This window comes from Geotrypetes seraphini, chromosome 2 (genome assembly GCF_902459505.1).
Source record: "Geotrypetes seraphini chromosome 2, aGeoSer1.1, whole genome shotgun sequence".
NCBI lineage: Eukaryota > Metazoa > Chordata > Amphibia > Gymnophiona > Dermophiidae > Geotrypetes > Geotrypetes seraphini.
Window position 1 is genome coordinate 498,466,653 of NC_047085.1, and position 19,556 is coordinate 498,486,208.

The following is a 19,556-nucleotide window of genomic DNA, read 5'->3' on the forward strand; positions in this document are numbered from 1 at the left end:
ACGGGGGGAAGAATACAATCGGCTCCAATCCTGCCAAGGAGTCACACTTAAACTCACTAGCAGACAAACTTGGGGCAAGCTATGCCCCCACGGGAATGGTCCCTAAGTTCCTGAACTGTTAATGAAGGCTGTCCAAATGAGTGCTCTGCAAAGAAGCCTACGCTTTGGAAGCAGACCCTCTGCCTCAGAGTCTGTGCTCTCCTGCAGACAGAGCTGTTCCCCCGAGGTTACCTCTGCAGCATGAAAAGTAAGCCTCATAAAATAGCAGAAATAAAGACCGAATTAAAAAAAATAAACACAAGCAGGAAAATACAAGTTCCTACTGTCTCGTAGGAAGACAACTTAGGAATTGGAGGACAGTCCAATGGTAAGAGAGGAGTAGCAAAAGTATGCAAAATGAAGCTTCCAACAACAGTTCTCAAGAGAAAGGTTCAGGAATAGAGTGGGATTGAAGAAGAAATTAAAATATCAAATAAGCACTGATAATGCAGAGCCAACAAAAATAACCCTGCTACATATGCTTTTGGTAACTATCTGGATTATAAAAAGCTTGGAGGAGATAAGAACATATGAATTGCCATACTGGGACAGACTGAAGGTCCATCAAGCCCAGTATCCAGTTTCCAACAGTGGCCAACTCAGGTCCCAAGTACCTAGCTAGATCCCAAGTAGTAAAACAGATTGTATACTGCTTATCCTAGGAATAAGCAGTGGATTTCCCCAAGCCATCTCAATAATGCCTTTGGATTTTTCTTTTAGGAAATTATCCAAATCTTTTTTAAACCCTGCTAAGCTAACTGAATTCACTGGCAACAAATTCCAGAGTTTAATTACACATTGTGTGAAGAAATATTTTCTCCAGTTTATTTTAAATCTACTACTTAGTAGCTTCATCGCATGTCCCCTAGTCCTAGTTTTTTGGGAAAGAGTGAACAACCGATTCACATCTATCCTTTCCACGCCACTCAGTATTTTATAGACCTCTATCATAATCACCCCTGAAGCATCTCTTCTCCAAGCTGAAGAGCCCTAGTTCGTTTAGCCTTTTCTCATAGGAAAGTTGTCCCATCCTTTTTATCATTTTCATTGCCCTTCTCTGTACCTTTTCTAATTCCGCTGCATTTTTGTTTGAGATACAGTGACCAGAATTGCACGCAGTATTCAAGGTGTGGTCGTATCATAGAGCGATGCAAGGGCATTATAACTTTTTCATCTTTGTTTTCCATTCCCTTCTTGATAATTCCTAACATTCTATTTGATTTCTTAGCCACCACTGCACGCTGAGCTTATCTTCAATGATGATACCTTAGATCCTTTTCCTGGGCAGTGACTCCTAACGTGGAATTCTGCATCACGTAGCTATAGTTCGGGTTCCTCTTTCCCACATGCATCGTCACTTTGCACGTGCTCACAACAAACTTTATCTGACATTTTGACGCCCAGGCTCACAATAGCCTCTTGTAATTTTTCACAATCCTCTTGCGATTTAACAATTTTGAACAACTTTGTGTCATCAGCAAATGTAATTATCTCACTAATTATTCCAATCTCTTGATCATTGATAAATATATTAAAAAGCAGAGATCCCAACACAGACCCCTGGGGAACCACTATTTACCCTTCTCCATTGAGAATATTAACTATTTAAACCTACTCTCTGTTTTCTGTCTTTCAGCCAGTTCTTAATCCATATAATAGGGCATTACTTGCTATCCCATGATTCTCTAATTCCCTCAGACGTTTTTCATGAGGTACTTTGTCAAATGCTTTTTGAAATACCAAATACATGATATCAACCAGCTCACCTTTAACCATAACATTATACTTACAGACCGCGTTACCAAAAAGTTCTACGCAGTTTACAGAAGATTATAAACATTAAACATAATGGTATATTTGAATGAGTCAGCTAGTCCGGTATCTGGAGAAAAGATAGGTTTTTAGCTGTTTTCTAAAATGTCTGTAAGAAACAGCTGTGAGCAACAATGATCAAAATTCTTTTTCATGAGAAGCTGCCTAAGATGCTAAAGAGTGATTTAGGAATTTCTTGCTTTTACAACTTTTTACAGAAGGTTCATTCACCCCTTCAAAGAAATGCAGTAGATCGGTGAGGCAAGATTTCCCTTGACTAAATCCATGATGGCTTTCTCTTATTAATCCGTGCATATGTTCCATCATTTTGTTCTTTATAATAGTCTCTACCATTTTGCCCGGCACCAGCGTCAGACTCGCTGGTCTATAATTTCCCAGATCACTTCTGGAACCCTTTTTAAAAATCTGCGTCATGTTGGCTACCCTCCAGTCTTCTAGTACTATACTGGATTTCAGAGAAATTTTACAAATTACTAACAATAACTCTGTAAGTTCATTTTTCAATCCTATCTGCACTCTGGGAAGTATACCATCCGGTCCAGGCGATTGCTACTGTTCAATTTGTTAAATTGACCCATTGCATCTTCCAGTATTACAGAGATGCTAAATCACAGGTTGGAGGGGGGGGAGGCGTGCCAATGCAAACATTAGCTCAGGGTGCCACAATCCCTTGAGCTGGCTCTGCTAGAAACATTTAAGAGCCTCCTCCCAACCCCACCTTGATTAAGTAGAAAGTGAATTTTTTTTTTTTTTAATTTTCAGTAACAACATTTTATTGAAAGTTTTCAAGAAGTATACAACAAAATTATAAATCCAAAAAATAATATCAATGCATTATTAAGCTGCAAACTTGTAAATCAGAGATATAGGAGTCAGACTTTTAAAGTCTTACAGGAAGCATCAAGAGGAACCCAAGTCCTAGTAAAGCTGGAGATGTTATTTTGTTTAAATGCTATTATTTCATCAGATTTTCTGATGGTACAAAGATGATTCCAGCATTCACGAAAGTTGAGTTTGGAGTTGTTTTTCCAATTGCAGATAATATGATGGGTGAATTTTAATAATTTCCAAGCTTGTGAAAAAGATACGTATAAAATGCTACATTATATGCATAATTAGTTAATATTAAAGTGACAGGTAATAATAACAAGGCTGTAAACTGAAGCAATAAGACCTGGAATGGAAACAAAGAACTGAGGGGTAACTTGCACAAACAGTGGCAAAATTATTGTACTGGGCTTCCAAAACGGTGCTGGGGGAGGGGAACAGTGCTGGCTCAAGGAGCTGTAATGCCCTGAGGCACCCCCCACTCCCCCCCCCCCCCCGCCATCCCCATACTGGCATCAGCTCTACCTGCCCAAGGGCTCTCCTCTACACTAGGTTGCTGGCACCACTCCAGGATTAAACGCGAGACCAGGAAGTACCTATTGCAATGTTTACACCTGCGGTTGTTCTGGTGGCTGTGCAAAGAAACATGCTCTCAGTGCTGTGAAGGCTGAACCAGTGAGACAGTTTTTGTCATCTTCTGGTGCCCTGAGCCAGATCTTCACTTAGCTTATATGCCTTGCGCTGGCCATGGAGTGGAAGGAGGGAAAACCTACATAAATAGTGGGGAAATCTTTGAAATGGGCTTCCAAAGAGGCACTGGAGTGGGAGAAGGGGCACCGCACAGATACACAGGGCAGCTGTTGCAACTAGAAGCTCTTTAATGGGCAGATGGTCTATTCCAAATTTCATTTAGTGGAGGTGGGAAGAAGCCAGCCCTGTAACTGAATTTAAACACGCATGGAGTGGCAGTAAGGTAGGCGAGATGCAGATGGTGTCGTTCTACATCGGGGGATTTGTATGCTTCTCTATTCTGAGTAGTTGACGACCAAAGAGGAAGTCAATTAGGCAGAGTGAGGAAGAGGAGGCCCCAACTAGTCCTCTGCTTCTATCATAAATATTAAGTAGCTAAAAAGGCCAAACAGCAGCCCGTGCGGCAAGGGCTCCGACTAAAACTGGGAAGGAGCTCACTTATGAAATTATACCAGTAATCTTTCTAGGCATAACCCTTTTCTCCGATACAAGGTTTACTTGCTTTTCTTAGTATTGGCTTTTCACTCCAGGGGCGATACTATAGTGTCACAATTCTGGCGTTCAAAAAAGTGAGCGCTAACCCGGAATTCTATAACGGCCAAATTGTGGGCCTGCTTAGGTCTCTAGTGCATCTTTGAATGTCAGCAGCGACGCACTTGCATGTAGGTGCAACCAATTACAGCTGCTCTATGGCAAGCATTACCGCTCGTGCCTAAATGTCTCTTGCACACATAGCTACTAGTACTCTGTAAAGTGTGCGCTTGAATAGCACACCAGACCCGCCTATACCCTGCCCACATGTACACCCCCACTTCAGGATTTAAGTGCCAACTTTATTGGATAGAGCATACCTCACTAATGCTATGAATACCAATTAGTGCTACTTTAATGCCAAATAAGAACAATTAGTTAAGTGCCATTAGTTAAGTGCCATCAACTCATGTTGATGAATTGCAGATTAGAGAATGACACGGTGACAAAATTTATCACCGTTCCCGTTCCCGTCCCCGCGGGAAACCATCTTCATGTCATTCTTTAAGGAGAGAGGGAAGAATCAGAGTATAATTGGGCACAACCACTGACCCACAAGCTTTGCTTTGAAAAATGGTAGTGTAGAAGGACAGAGGTTGAAACAGACACTACAGAATGACAGTCTCTGGTATCCAGAGCAGATCTTGTGATGTCATAATGCCTCATTCCACCAGTGCCTAAGAGCCAATCACATCAGTGATGTCACAATGGCTTCATTATCCTTGGCTCCCATAAGAATCAGAGTATAATTGGGCACAACCACTGACCCTCAAGCTTTGCTTTGAAGAATGCTGGTGTAGAAGGACCGAGGTTGAAATAGACACTAGAAAATGACATGGGATTATTTCCCACAGTTATCCGCGGGGACGGGAACGGTGATGAATTTTGTCACCGTGTCATTCTCTATTGCAGATCTAAAAAGAAATTGGTTTTGTGCTAGTCCGGAAAGGTCCTCCAGCATCACCCCCAGGGTTGTTTTCAACGTATCCAGCCGTCTGATTGCAGGTCGCCCTCTTCACCTGGTTCCTTCGATCTTCCTAAACATGATGTCCCTCCAATGACCTTTCTCTTCCGACGGTGTGACCAAAATAAGACAGTCGGAACTTCATCATTTGGGCTTCGAGTGACACAGCCAGTTTAATCTCTTCCAGAACTGATTTGTTCGTTCTTCCTTCATAAGCATCATGTTTTCTTGGCAGAATACAGATGTAGATTGTCGGGCCTTTCTTCTGCGCAGTATAAATTCGATGTTGTCATATCAAATGCAATCCTACGCCTCCAACACTTAATTAGCAACAATTAATAAAAAGCGTTTGATTGGCCCTTAATTGGCACTCAAGTTACATCCGTAACTGAGGTATTCTAGAAGGTTCATAGACAACGGCGCGAAAGACAAAGGCGCGCGGTCAGACAATTGAGCGCAGCGCGGAGGCGCGCACCGCTCAAAATTACTGTTTTTGGGGCTCCGACGGGGGGTTTTGTTGGGGAACCCCCCCCACTTTACTTAATAGACATCGCGCCGGCGTTATGGGGGGTTGTAACCCTCCACATTTTACTGTAAACTTAACTTTTTCCCTAAAAACAGGGAAAAAGTGAAGTTTTCAGTAAAATGTGGGGGGGTTACAACCCCCCACACCCCCCACAACACGGCGCGATGTCTATTAAGTAAAGTGGGGGGGTTCCCCCCCCCCACACCCCCCCGTCGGAGCCCTAAAAACATTAATTTTGAGCGGCGCGCGCCTCTGCACTGCGCTCAATTGTCTGGGCGCGCCTTTGTCCCGGCGCGCTTTTGACCTGACACCATTCTAGAAAGTGCCTACACATTTTAGTGTGTAACTGTGCAGGCAATTTATAGAACTAGGCGGTTTGTCTGTACGCTCCAGGATCACTACTCCCCTTCCCTATGGGCTCCGTTACCTTGTACGTGTCGTGAACACAGCTCCCTGAAAAGAATCCAGGATCTCTTTACTTCGGTTTCAGCAGATGAGGCTTTTCCAGGCATCATCTGGCAAATTGAGATTTCCCAATATACACACACTCCCCAAACACTTAACACTACATTATCCTGTGCATATATGAACATCAGATCAATAAGCACAAAAGCAGACCTTATTAAGGACTGGATAATTAAAAAACAACTAAGCTGCTTATTCCTATCCGAAACCTGGTTAACCTCAGAATCCGATCCCTCCATCACAGAACTCTGCCCAATGGGTTATAAAATTGAATTAATCTGCAGGAAAAAAAAACGTGGTGGAGGCCTAGCCATCATACTCAAAAACAACATCAATATAAAGACCCTAGACAAACACTCCACTCCCCACCTAGATCTCCTAGCCTGTCAACTATCCGAAGATTCTCTCATAGAAACTCTAACATGCATCCTCTGTTACTCAACACCAACATCCCCCACTCAAAGGCACACAACGCAAGAAAATGTTTGACAACCTTCTGGCAACACAAGCAGCAAAAATCAACCATTCCATCTCCAATCTGATGACAATATCAGACAACTTCAAAACATTCAGAAAAGAAATCAAAACCCTGCTTTTCAAAAAATTCATCCAAATATCTTAACCCCTCCTCTTTTACCTCCAGAAGATTCACCTACCTTCAGATAACCTTCCCCCAAATTACCCACCTTAACACTTTCCAATTAAACAAATACCATAAATAGATTGTAACCTACCCTCTCTAACTGAATTCCATATGTATTTTTCATACAGTTCTTCACTGTCAGTTTAATTTCCATCCTATAAGTTCACATAGAATTTTTCTTTTTTCAACCATCTTTATTTTCTCTTCTTTATTAATTTCCAGGTACTTTAGTTAGATTGTGAGCCTTCGGGACAGTAAGATAATTTTTTAAGTACCTTCTTACTTCTCATTTATAATCTTAATGTATATTTTCTTCAAACCGCTTAGAACCTAAAGGATATAGCGGTATATAAGAAATAAATTACATTACATTACATTACAAACACACATTTATATACATAAAAGTATTAGTGCTTATTTTATCTATCCAGTCCTTCCTGAATAAACTCTAGCATAAAATGAACAATATCTAGGACTGCTTCCACCCGCAAAACTAGCTAGCATTTAGGGTAGAGAATTCAGGGGAATTGCTGTTTGCTATTAAGGTACCTATAGAGAAGTATAGAGAAACAGATGAATATATTTCGTTTATAGATGGTCTTACGAATATGTAGGCTAACCCTCAATTTTCCTGATTTGTGGCTTCTTGAATCAAGTAGACCAAGACATCGATATTTACATATGGACAAGTGGACTAAGCTAAGTGCCAATGAAATTCATACATTTTTGCATGTGATTAAACATGCTATCCCCACTGGCCACTTGCGGAAAGACTGTCTGGCAAAATTTGTCTTTTTGCAAATGATACCAAGCTCTGTAATAGGGTAGACACCCTGGAGTGTGTGGATAGCAAGAGGCGGGATCTAGCAAAGATTGAAGAATGGTCCCGCAGTTGACAACTAAGATTTAATGCTAAAAAAAATGCAGAGTCATGCACTTGGGCTGCAAAAATCCAGGAGATCGGTATAGTATAGGAGGCGAAGTACTTCTGTGTATGAAAGTGCGGAACTTGGGGTGGGGTGGGGGGGGTCATTGTGTCTCATGATCTCAGGGTAACAAACAGGTAGAAAAAGCGACGGTCAAAGCCATAAAGATGCTGGGATGCATGAGGAGAGGAATGGCCGGTAGGAAAAAGGGTTGCGATAGTTCCATTGTATAAGTCTCTGGTAAGGCTTCATTTGGAATACTGGGTGCAATTCTGGAGACTGCACTTTCAAAAAGATATAAATAGGATGGAGTCAGTTCAGAGGTCAGTGGTCTTTGTTATAAATTGTATGGCGATAGACTTAGAGACCTTAATATGTATAATCCGGAAAAAAGACGGGAGAGAGGGGATATGATAGAGACATTGAAATATCTCTTGTGGCGTAAATGTACAGGAGGTGAGTCTTTTTCAAATGAAAGAAAACTCCGGAAGGAGAAGGCATAGGAGGTAATAGGAATACTCTAAGGAAATACTTTACAGAAAGGATGATGAATGCGTGGAATCTCAGAAGAGATGACGAAGATAAAGACTGGGATCTCTTAGGGCAGGGGTGTCCAATGTCGGTCCTCGAGGGCCGCAATCCAGTCGGGTTTTCAGGATTTCCCCAATGAATATGTATGAGATCTATTAGCATACAATGAAAGCAGTGCATGCAAATAGATCTCATGCATATTCATTGGGGAAATCCTGAAAACCCGACTGGATTGCGACCCTCGAGGACCGACATTGGACACCCCTGTCTTAGGGAGAGGAGGAGATAAATAGATGCTGCGGATGGGCAGACTGGATGGGCCTTTTGGCCTTTATCTACTGTCATGTTTCTCTGTTGCTAGATTTAAAAGAATGGGTTAGCTCAGTTAGAATGTTTGAACTGAGGTCTTTTCGGTCATTTAATGGACTTCTTATGTGATTTCACTTTTATAAACTAATCTGTGCAGGCCAAGCAATATAAAAAAAAAACCGTTAACAAACCATAATTAACAAGTCTGGCATTCTATTCTTTTACAAAATGACATAACGTAACATTTCTATACTGCAAAACCGTTAAGTTCTTTGTAGTCTACAAACATTAAATAAACCAACGGATAATTAAACATTTCAATTCCCTAAAAAATTCTGAAAATAAATGTGTTTTCAATTGTTTCCTAAAATCCTGATAAGAATCAGAGGCCGGTATCATTAATTTAAGATCCTTGCTTGGTAGGAAAAAAAGACGTTGATGGTACTTTTTAAACCGACAGCCTTTAGAGCCTTTAGAGAGGAGCGCAGAGAGAGGGGGGACATGATCGAGACGTTCAAGTATCTTACGGGCCGCATCGAGGCGGAGGAAGATATCTTCTTTTTCAAGGGTCCCACGACAACAAGAGGGCATCCGTTGAAAATCAGGGGTGGGAAACTACGAGGTGACACCAGGAAATTCTTTTTCACTGAAAGAGTGGTTGATCGCTGGAATAGTCTTCCACTACAGGTGATTGAGGCCAGCAGCGTGCCTGATTTTAAGGCCAAATGGGATCGGCACATGGGATCTCTTCACAGGGCAAAGGTAGGGGAGGGACATTAAGGTGGGCAGACTAGATGGGCCGTGGGCCCTTATCTGCCGTCTATTTCTATGTTTCTATGTTTAGCTGGTGGAAAAACAAAAAAACCTCTGGGCTTTTGTGGTCAAAATCTCCTCTCGTATTCTTCTATATTTTCATACCCAGGTCCTCCTTGCTTGAAAGTAGTTTTGGAAGATCCACAATTTTAAGTTGGTGCCACTTAGCAAGCAAATAAGATGAGGAGGACAAAACCTTTCATCGGCCACTTCCAACCCATTAAGGGCTCCTTTTACAAAGGCACGCTAGTGGTTTAACCCGTGTAATACCGCGCGCTAAACCGCTGGCCACGCTAGCCGCTACCGCCTCCTCTTGAGCAGGCGGTAATTTTTAGGCCAGCGTGGGGGGTTAACGCGCGATGTAAAGTCGTGTGCGTTAACCCCGTTAGCGCAGCGTAATAAAAGGAGCCCTTAGTCTCAGTTTTGCTCAGCATAAGACCTGCAATGTTCAGCGAAGGTCCCGGGTCTCCTCTCAGAGGGAAACAGGACAGAGCTAGCTCTACACTCTTACCACTCTGGGTAAAGTCCCAGTTCCCCAGAAATCCCAAGTCCGCTTTTTTATTCTTTCCAATCCAACGTAATGTGGGAAAGAAACCATAATAAAGAGGTCGAGACTTAATGAAATGGGATCAAAATTTGGTGGGTGATCGTATTTGATAGTCTTAAGGCAGTGGTCTCAAACTCAGACCCTTTGCAGGGCCGCATTTTGGATTTGTAGGTACTTGGAGGGCCTCAGAAAAAAATAGTTAATGTCTTATTAAAGAAATGACAATTTTGCATGAGGTAAAACTCTTTCTAGTTTATAAATCTTTCCTTTTGGCTAAGTCTTCATAATAATTTATAGCTAAAGAGACATATGATCAAGAAACTGTTTTATTTTACCTTTGTGATTATGATAAACATACTGAGGGCCTCAAAATAGTACCTGGGGGCCGCATGTGGCCCCCGGGCCGCGAGTTTGAGACCACTGTCTTAAGGGTATAAAAGATCCGCCTAGTGCAGTGTCTCTCAAACATTTTTTTTAGCTCTGGCACACTAAACGGAGCAAATGTTTTTCGTGGCATTACAACTGAAATTATAAAAATTGCAAAACCAACAAAAATTTAAATTTGAGTTATTTATTTAAAGTTCTTTAAGCTACGTAGGAGTAATTGTAACAATGGGGACACTAAAGTAGATAGAACAGAATTGCTAATCAATACGATGGATGTGCTTGTTTTTGAGTGCAAAATAACTCAAAATGCGACTCGATAGTCAAGAAGCAAACACGCATTTCATCATCCACCCTCTGCAGTCGTTTTCGATTTTTTTTTTTCGATTTAATTTCTGTCAGAGCTAAAAATCCAAATTTGCAAAGATAACCAGATCCAAACAGTAACAAAGCCTTGACTGCTTTGTTACACAAATTAGGATAACTACTGCATAAAAAATTAAAATAAAATGACTTGCCATTAGTTTTCAAAGACCAATCATGTCAAAGAATGATGATGCTTGTCTGGGCGGTTGTATCCGTACGTACACAGACACTCATAACATTGACCGACTTTTGCGTATGTGACGTACAGGTCATGTATTATAAGTGTTTACTTATGAAGAGAATCTTTAAAAATAAAGTAAAATTCTGGAAACTCTTCGGGACACACCACTGTGTCGTGGAACACAGTTTGAGGGACACTGGCCTAGAGTTATAAAATAAAGTGGAATAGACTTTAAAAAAAAGAAGAAGAAGAAAAGGCAATGGAAAAAGCCAGAAGGATGCCTGGGTGCAGAGAGGAAAATGGCCAGCAAAAAAATAATTCTCTGACAAGACCTCAAATTACAGTACTGTGTATAATTCTGGAGAGTGTACCATTAAAAAATATTTTGATGCACTATCATTTTGTCTGCTAGTTCAGTCTTCTGTATTAAGTATGCTTGACTATTGCAATAGAATCTACTTGGGAACTTATAAGAAAACCCTTAAAAGACTTCGAGTTATTCAAAATTCAGCAGTTGATTTTTGGTTTGAAAAAAAATGGGAGTACATCAGTCCCCATTTTCAAAAATTACCCTGGCTGCCGATGGAGGCAAGAGTTCTGTTTAAATTTACCTGTATCTGTTTTAAATCAATATTTGGTATGGCTCCTGAGTACCTGGTTTCTCACTTTTTCCTGGACCGTTTCAACAGGTCCACACCCAGAATCCATTTGTTTGCTTACCCAGCAGTAAATGCTTGTCGTTTTAATAGAACTCTTGCTTTTCAGGCAGGCAAAATGAATGATTGGCTGGGTAATATTATCACGTATGCTTCATTTTACTATACATTTAGAAAATTAGTAAAAACGCAGTTGTTTGATCGATTTATAACCTAAGGGTTCATTGTTTTTAAATTTTTTATCTTTTATGTATTTCTGATGATTTGTATTTTTTTCACTGATTCTCCAGTACTTTTTACTGTAAACCGCCCCAAACTACTATGGGGCTCATAATCGAAAGAGAAAAATGTCCAAAAACCGGCCTAAGTCGGCACTTGGACGAACATTTCTCAAAAACGTCCAAGTGCCGATAATAAAAACAGGTTTTGGACGTATTTCTAAACGACCTAGGCCTTCATAGTGCCGCTGAACGACCAAAGCTAAACGGAGTGTTTCGGGAGGCGTGTCAAGGGCGGGAGTTGGGCGGGACGTGGGCCGACAGACTTAGTCGTACAGCATGTATAACCAAAAGTTTAACAACAGAGCCTAGACAGAACTTGGACGTTGTGACTTAGACCATGTAAAACATGGTCTAAGTCACAAAAACCTACCTAAACTCACCAGATAAGCACTGCACACATAAAACAGACCCCCACACACAGTACCCCAGTGATCACCGACCCCCCCACCCCCATAAAAAGTTTAATCACAACTTAAAATTTAGCCTCCAGACCATCATCACCTGGCCGCCTGGCATAGGAAAGCCTAGTTGTGCTGCACAGAGGCATCTTAAACCATCTTGGGGGTGGGTTAGGGACCCATGGAGAGGAGGACCCATGCCCCAAAGCCCCTGTAATCACTGCATTGATACTGAAACATGTGCACTCTCCTATACACCCCCAAAACCCTTTTGTACTGGCATATAAGTGGCTCCTGCAGCAATAAGGGCTATTGGGGTGGTAGATAAGTGGGTCTAGGGGATTCTGGAGGTGGTTTGGGGGCTCACATATCCTATAAGGGAACTGTAGGGAAGAGAAGCCATGGCACCCTTTTTGTAAAGTTCACAGCAGTGCCCTGTAAGGACCCCACTGTTTAGGTGGCATGTCTGGTTGTGCAGTCCATCACTTTGCAGACCCCTCCCACGTCCAACAGGGCTTGTTCTAGGCGTTTTGGACTTGGACGGAAAGTTGGACGAAAATGTGGTATAAAGATGGACGATTTAGTGGCTTGGACGATCAGATCGGCAGGACGTATAATTAGACGATTTTCAAAACGAAAAAAAAGTTGGACATATCTTTCGAAAATGTGTCTTAAGCTCTTTTTAACTTTGGACGACTTGCGAGATGGACGTAAACGGACTTAGACGTCCCTTTCGATTATGCCCTCCACGGCTTTGACGGTATATAAGAGTAAAATTATTATTATTATAAACAGGATGCAGGGCAGCTACTAAAATGGCCAGTGGTCATCATGAAACATGAGGGGATAGACTTCAAGATCTAAATTTGCATACTTTGGAAGAGAGACAAGAAGGGAGATACAACATTTAAATATCTTTGAACGCACATAAGGCAATCTTCTTTCAACTGAGAGGAACCTCGGAAATGAGAAGAGGGTAGGACGAGGTGAAAGTAGATAAACTCAGCAGTAAACTAAGGAAATATTTCTTTACGGAAAGGGTGGTGAATGTCAGGTACAGCTTCCCAGTGGAAGTGTAGACATCTAAATTTAAGAAAGCATGAGACAGCACAGAGAGATCGTCCATCTCTGTTTCTATTTAATGGGTAAACTCATCACACTTGGAAAGCTTGGAAACCAATTGCTTCTCTGCTGGAGGTTAGAGGCAACCCAAATATAAACACACACACACAAAGGGTTGGAAAGAGTTCCATGAACCATGCTGTGCAAGCTTTCCTTATTTGTTTATATCAGCTTTTCAATGCTTGGCCTAACACAGATAGGGCAGAAAGCTGCCTAGGGCACAAAGGACAGGGGAGACACCAGCATTAGGGCCTGTCCTCAACAAATGCATCCCATTTGCTGTACTTGCTCCCTCTTTCCCCAATGTGAGCAAGACACAAACCCCCTACAATTTTGTGGGAGGGGTTTCCTGTCATTTTCATTTTGGAAAATGACATGCAAGGACATGAGGAATGTCACTGAGATTTCCTATGTTCTTTCAAATGAATGCACATCTGAACACAATCTACCTATCATGCCTTGGTGATCTGAGTTCAGTTCTAGGGGCCACAGGAGAGATTTAAACATAGCAATTGTTGGGGGCAATGACACCAAGGACAGAAAGTGGTCTAGGCATTGGCACCTCAGTGCCCCCCACCTCCTTGCATTTCTACAAGAAGTCTTTAAACACTACATTTTTCAAAAGTCACAGACCTGTCATGTGCCAGGGCAGGGCAATGCTCTATCTTCAGTATCTGCTGCTTGCCTCCATCCACCTGGGGCTGCAGCCAGGGTTGGGGAGCTCATTCACACCAGCAGGGCTTCAGCGCACCTTTTTTTGGATTTAGGGCCCCAAATATGTCACCATGCAGGTGGGCAAAATGTTGGCCAGATGCCTCCTCCGCCCCCCCCCCTCCCTCCTATCTAGCAGACCCCAGTCTCAGAATTACCGGTTCCTCCCTTCATGCAATAGCTCTGATGCCTCAGGATCTTGGGACATTCAAACTCAAGCATTTCTATCGAGCTGCTGGCAAAGCCCCCCCCCCCCCAATCGATGGATAAGATCAGAGCATAACAATTGCACAGGCTGGGGATGGGGGAGCCTCAGGATCTAGGAGGTGGGGGATGGGTGGGAGTGCAGGATGAGCCCCCTCCCCCCCTCCTCCTTTCTCTGACCTGTCAGCCGCTCTCCCCGCCCGGGATCCTCCCGCAGCCGGCCGCTCCGCTAATGGTGGGTGCGGGGAGCGCTGGGTAATGGGGGAGGGGAGGCCGCAGAGCCCGGCGCCCTCCCCTTCCTCCGGGGCGATGCTCCCGCGCGGTGCACCACTGGGACTTGTAGTCCATCCAGGAGGAGTCCCCCCCCCCGTCCGGTGCATGCAAGGAGACGCGGTGCAGAGCGAAATAAAGAGTGGCCTGACCCTGCGAAGGAGTGGACCGGCCCGGCCCCCTCGCCCTGGAGGCTGCCGTGGGTGCAAAAGCGGCAGGATGGGGAGTAGGAGCAGGCCAGGAAACCGGCTGGTGCTTTGTTTTGCTGAACTTCTGAGATCGATTTAATAAAGTGGAGTAATCGCCCTTGTTGCAGAATGAATCGATAGCCATGCAAGCTGTTACTATGATGTATACCAGTGGTCCCCCCCAACCCTGTCCTGGAAGGACCACCAGGCCAATCGGGTTTTCAGGCTAGCCCTAATGAATATGCAGGGAGCAGATTTGCATGCCTGTCACTTCCTGCAAATCTCCCTCATGCATATTCATTAGGGCTAGCCTGAAAACCATATTGGCCTGGTGGTCTTCCAGGACAGGGCTGGGGACCACTGATGTATACAATCCTCCAAATGTGTGAATCCTGTCATGAAACTCTGTCTTCGTTATTTGCCCCCTAGTCATTGTGAATCTTGTTTACTTCTCCCCCCCCCCCAAGTACCTCTACCTGGTCCACTCCACTCCGGATTTTGTAGCTCCCCTCAGCTGTCTTTTCTCTTCTTTAGACTTTCCTCAGAAGTCATCCTTTATTATTTTGATAGCCCTTCTCTGCACTTTTTCTATTCTGCACTATCTATTTTAAGAGGTGGTCACCACAATTGCACATAATATTTGGGGTGTAATCACATCAGAGTGATTCAAGGGCATTATATTGTTTTCTTCTCCATTCCTTCCTAACAATTCCCTTTTTTTAATCTTTATTAATTTTTAAATATTAACAGTGCAATACACAGGTATAAGAACATATAACAAGTCAAGAAAAGCACATTCAACTTACAGATATTCAAAATCAATCATTTTATCCCACCCACCCATTGATTAATCATACATACTATTTCAATAAATTTAAATTAATACAATAACACAATCCCACCCCCCCTCCCTCCTTCCCACCCTTGATGTGCAAGGGGCACAGAAATAAAGACAAAAAAGAACTACAGAGAAGTAATATAAGATGTCAACAGGCCCCAAACCCGTTTAAATACGTTACTATGCCCCAGCATTTCAGCATTCATTTTTTTATACCTATAACTAGAGCATAGGTTCACCCACCAAAAAGGAAAATTCAGGCGATCGTAAGTTTTCCAATTACGGGTTTTCATCTGCATGGCTATCCCAATCATAATTAGGAAACAATTCCTACTATTCTATTTGCTTTCTTAGCAGCCACTGCACACTGAGTAGAGTTTCAAAGTATTATCAACTATGACACCTATATCCTTTAATGGTGGCCCAGTCCAGCATGGGGGAATGGAGCCCGATGTTGGACAGACTTGTATGGTCTGTGTCCCGCCCATGGTGACAGACAGGTGAAGGTGCGAGAACTTCAGTGTGTTGATAATTTTATTGGCACTATAATAATGCGAGCAGGGTTTGGCATTGGTAGGATTACCAGATGTCCAGGAAAACCCAGACATGTCATCTTTTTAGAGGACTGTCCAGGTGCCCCAGAGGGATTTCCAAAATTCTGAAGTTTGTCCGGGTTTTGGAAAGCCCCAATCTTAGGGCCGCATCTGCAGGGCCTCTTTAATAATAATAATAATAATTTTATTCTTGTATACCGCCATACCCGTAAAGTTCTAGGCGGTTTACATCCATTAAATTAAGGTCCGTGATAGCACACGGATTTACAAAATTTTGATAAAGATACAGGCAATGAAAGTGGGGGGGGGGAACTTTTTTTGAAGGGATTAGGTCGGGTTAAACGGTGATACAGGAGGAGGGTTGTAAGATATGATATAGCGAGAGAGAGATGAAATCGGGAGGGGGGGGGAAGGGACATCATGATGACTTCACATGCATGTGCTTGAATCGCATTGACATCTGCGCATGTGCAAAGGCCCTCCAGATGTGGCCCTGAGTTCAAGGAGACGAGGTTGGTGTGGAGGTGTGGCTGGGGGCAGAAGGGGCATGGCCAGGTGTCCTTTTTTAAAGAGGAAATCTGGCAACCCTAGGGGTTGGGCCTGTGCACGAACAGCCAGACAAGCACAAAAGGTTCATGAAAACTCTTTAACTCAAAAGGAAAATCCTGTGCCGTTACTTCACAGGATCAGGCATACAAGGAACAGTATTTTAGTTCTAAAGTCCTGAAATGGGCTTGTGACTGTCAAGACCCAAGAAATGGACCGTGGCTTATGATGGCCATGCCTCAAACACAGTCCTATTAGTCTTCCTTCAGCCAGGTAACAAGGTTTGTGTCTAGCCAGACCCCCAAGTATTCGGCAAGAAAATAACTGGGTTACCTCAGGCAAGCAGAATGTATAGTGGTTGTAGACGTATGCTGGGTCCACTTCTTTCTCCTTCTCCCCCTGGGTAGGGTTACCATAGTTTTCCCTGTGAAATCCTGGACACATGACCCCGCTCCATTCCACTCTAGCCCCACCCTGTTCTGCCCCAGCACCGCCCCCACAAAGCCTCCTCTCCTTTTGGACAAGCTCCAACCGCATCTGGAGGGCCTGGAGCATGCGCAGATTTGTGACATCATCCATGCATGCTCAGAGGCCCTCCAGATGAGGTCAGAGCTCATCAAGGCTTTCCAAAGACCAAATGCTGGGTTTTGGAAAGTCTGTCCAAGAGCATGGACAGTTCTCCAGACATGTCTGAGTTTTCCCGGACATCTGGTAACCCTGCCCCTGTAACTCTTTAACCTAGCTCTGGCCCTGCTTACTAAACTTCCTGGTAGCTGCTTCCAACTCCTCTTTCCCATGTCACATCCCCCTAAGGAAGAACTCCCTATGTTAAGGTGGGGAGTGGTAGCATCCTATAGACTCCCTCACAGTTACATGCTTCAAGTGGGCAGGGTAACTGTGTAGCTTAGGAAGGAGGGGAAGGCAGCTTGACTTGTAAGTTGAATATTGTCGGCAATACAACACGTATCATCCCCATCATGTTTGGATGGCTTGGTGGTGACTTCACAACCAGCATGTAAACATGGGCCTACATGGAGTGGTGGGTAAGGCTCTGGTCACCTTGTTGGGCAGACTGGATGGACCTTGAGTCTTTTTCTGCCATCATTTACTGTGTTAGTGTGTTGACGTGACTCCTAATGTGGAACTTACTCTTGCACTTGCTCGACTTCTTTTGGACACCCAGTCTCCCAAGGTCCTCTTGCAATTTTTCACAATCCTCTTGTGATTTAATAACTTTGTGTCATCAGAATATTTGATCACCTTACACATTATTCTTGTTTCCCCCTCACTGTTTACACTTCTCAATTGAGAACATTGACCATTCAATCTTACTCTCTGTTTTCTGTCTTTTAACCAGTTCCTAATCTCCTATCCCATGACTTTCTAATTTCCTCAGTTGTTCATGAGATACTTTGTCGAATGTTTTCTGAAAATCCAGGTTCATAATATTAACTGACTCACCTTTATCCATGTTTATTCACCCCTCCAAAGCAATGTAGCAGGTTGGTGAGGCAAAATTTCCTTTGGCCAAATCCATAATGGCTCCGTCACATCAGTTCATAGCTATGCTCAGTAATTGTGTTCTTTATAAAAGTCTCTACCATTTTTCCTGGCACTTACATCAGGCTCACTGTCTATAATTTATTGGGTCTAGTGGCATAGTGAGAGTAGGAGGTGCCCAGGGCAGTGGCATCTCCCGTGCCCTTCTATCTACCACCCTATACCTCTTTAAATCTTTGCCAGCGTGAGCAGCTTCTCTGACCTGCTGCTTACGCCAGCGTTGCCTTTCCTTCTGACATCACTTCCTGGCCCCGACCTTGGAAGTGATTTCAGAGGGGAACCAAGCCAGCGCAAGCAGCAGGCTAGAGAAATTACTCGCGCTAGTGAAGATTTAAAGATATACGGGGGGGGGGGGGAGGAGGGGAGGAAAAGAGAGGGCACAAGTATGGCATTGGGAGACAGAGAGGTGCAGGCACCCCCACCAAGACGGTGTGCAGGGCGGTCCACCCCTACCTCTCCCTTACTATGCCACTGCCTGGATCATCTCTGGAACTCTTTTAAAAATTGCCCAACATTTAAAAGTATGAAGCATTGGTACTCAACCTTTATTATTCAATCATCCACTTTCTCAGTGGGCCAACTTATTCTGATTAGGGTTGGACAGTGCTATCACTATTTCTTTTTTTTTTTTTAATGAGGCTTAATTCAGTTTCCAGACATGTTGGCACGTAGCCACAGGAGCGTGGACCAATCATTGAGCCTCATTGACAACTACTGGCCAAATGACTGGTTTTACTTGGAGATGGGATTGGTGCTGCTTAATTAGACCAGCTGTTTCTCATGCCAGTCTTAGAATACCCCCTCCCCAGCCAAGATTTGGGGATATAGACAATGAATATGCATGTGTCAAGATTTCCATGCAACAGAGGCCATGCATGCAAATCTCTCTCATGCATATTAACAATGGTTATCCTGAAAATGAAACTGGGGAGGGGATATTCTAGGGCTGGGTTGAGAAACCACAGGGTTAGATAACTGTTCATGTCATGGTTTGGAAAGTTTGGATTATGGCCAATAAAAGCTCTTAGTTCCACCTGGAGCAAGCTCCTATTGAACTGGAACCATAAATGGAGAAAGAGGAAGTTAAGAGCTTTCCAAGTTATGAAAACATTATTTGAACTGGATTCTTATCTAGGTCTACAGCAGTGATCTTCACTATTTTTCTTGTGGGGACCACTTTGGAAAAAAAGCCCCCAAAAACTCAGCAAGAGACAAGACAATTATTGGGTAATGTGAATGGTATACTGGGTATAGGAGAATTCCCCCTCAAATAACACAGCTGGTCTAGTGACTTCCCCTTCTGACATGGTCAGCTTGGCTGCTTACGAATATTTAAAGTGACTTATATAACTAAAACAAAGTCTCCTCCCCCCCATTCTCTCTTTCCTCAAGTTCATATCCCACACACACACACACTCTGTCCATGTCCCCCAGCCCTTGACCCCATATAGGTCCCCCTCAGCTCCTCTCTCCTACCTCTCTCAAACCAAATCCAAATAGTGGCGCAGTGGTTGAAGCTACAGCCTCAGCACCCTGGGGTTGTGGGTTCAAACCCCGCGTTGCTCCTTGTGATCCTGGGCAAGTCACTTAAT

The 19,556-nt window shown here is 43.4% G+C and overlaps 1 protein-coding gene across 8 annotated transcripts in view; it reads right to left on the reverse strand.

Annotated features, from left to right (window-relative positions):
• Positions 1 to 14,375, reverse strand: part of LOC117354461 (zinc finger protein 771-like) — a 44,817-nt gene extending 30,442 nt beyond the window's left edge. For 2 of the 8 annotated variants that reach the window (XM_033932050.1, XM_033932045.1), the window contains exon 1: positions 14,189 to 14,374. The gene's annotated coding sequence lies outside the window, so the exon portion shown is untranslated. Of the gene's footprint in view, positions 1 to 13,726; positions 13,925 to 14,188 lie in introns of those variants that run through there. The other 6 variants (XM_033932048.1, XM_033932049.1, XM_033932047.1 and 3 more) reach the window with 5 other exon arrangements.
• Positions 14,376 to 19,556: the final 5,181 nt, after the last annotated feature.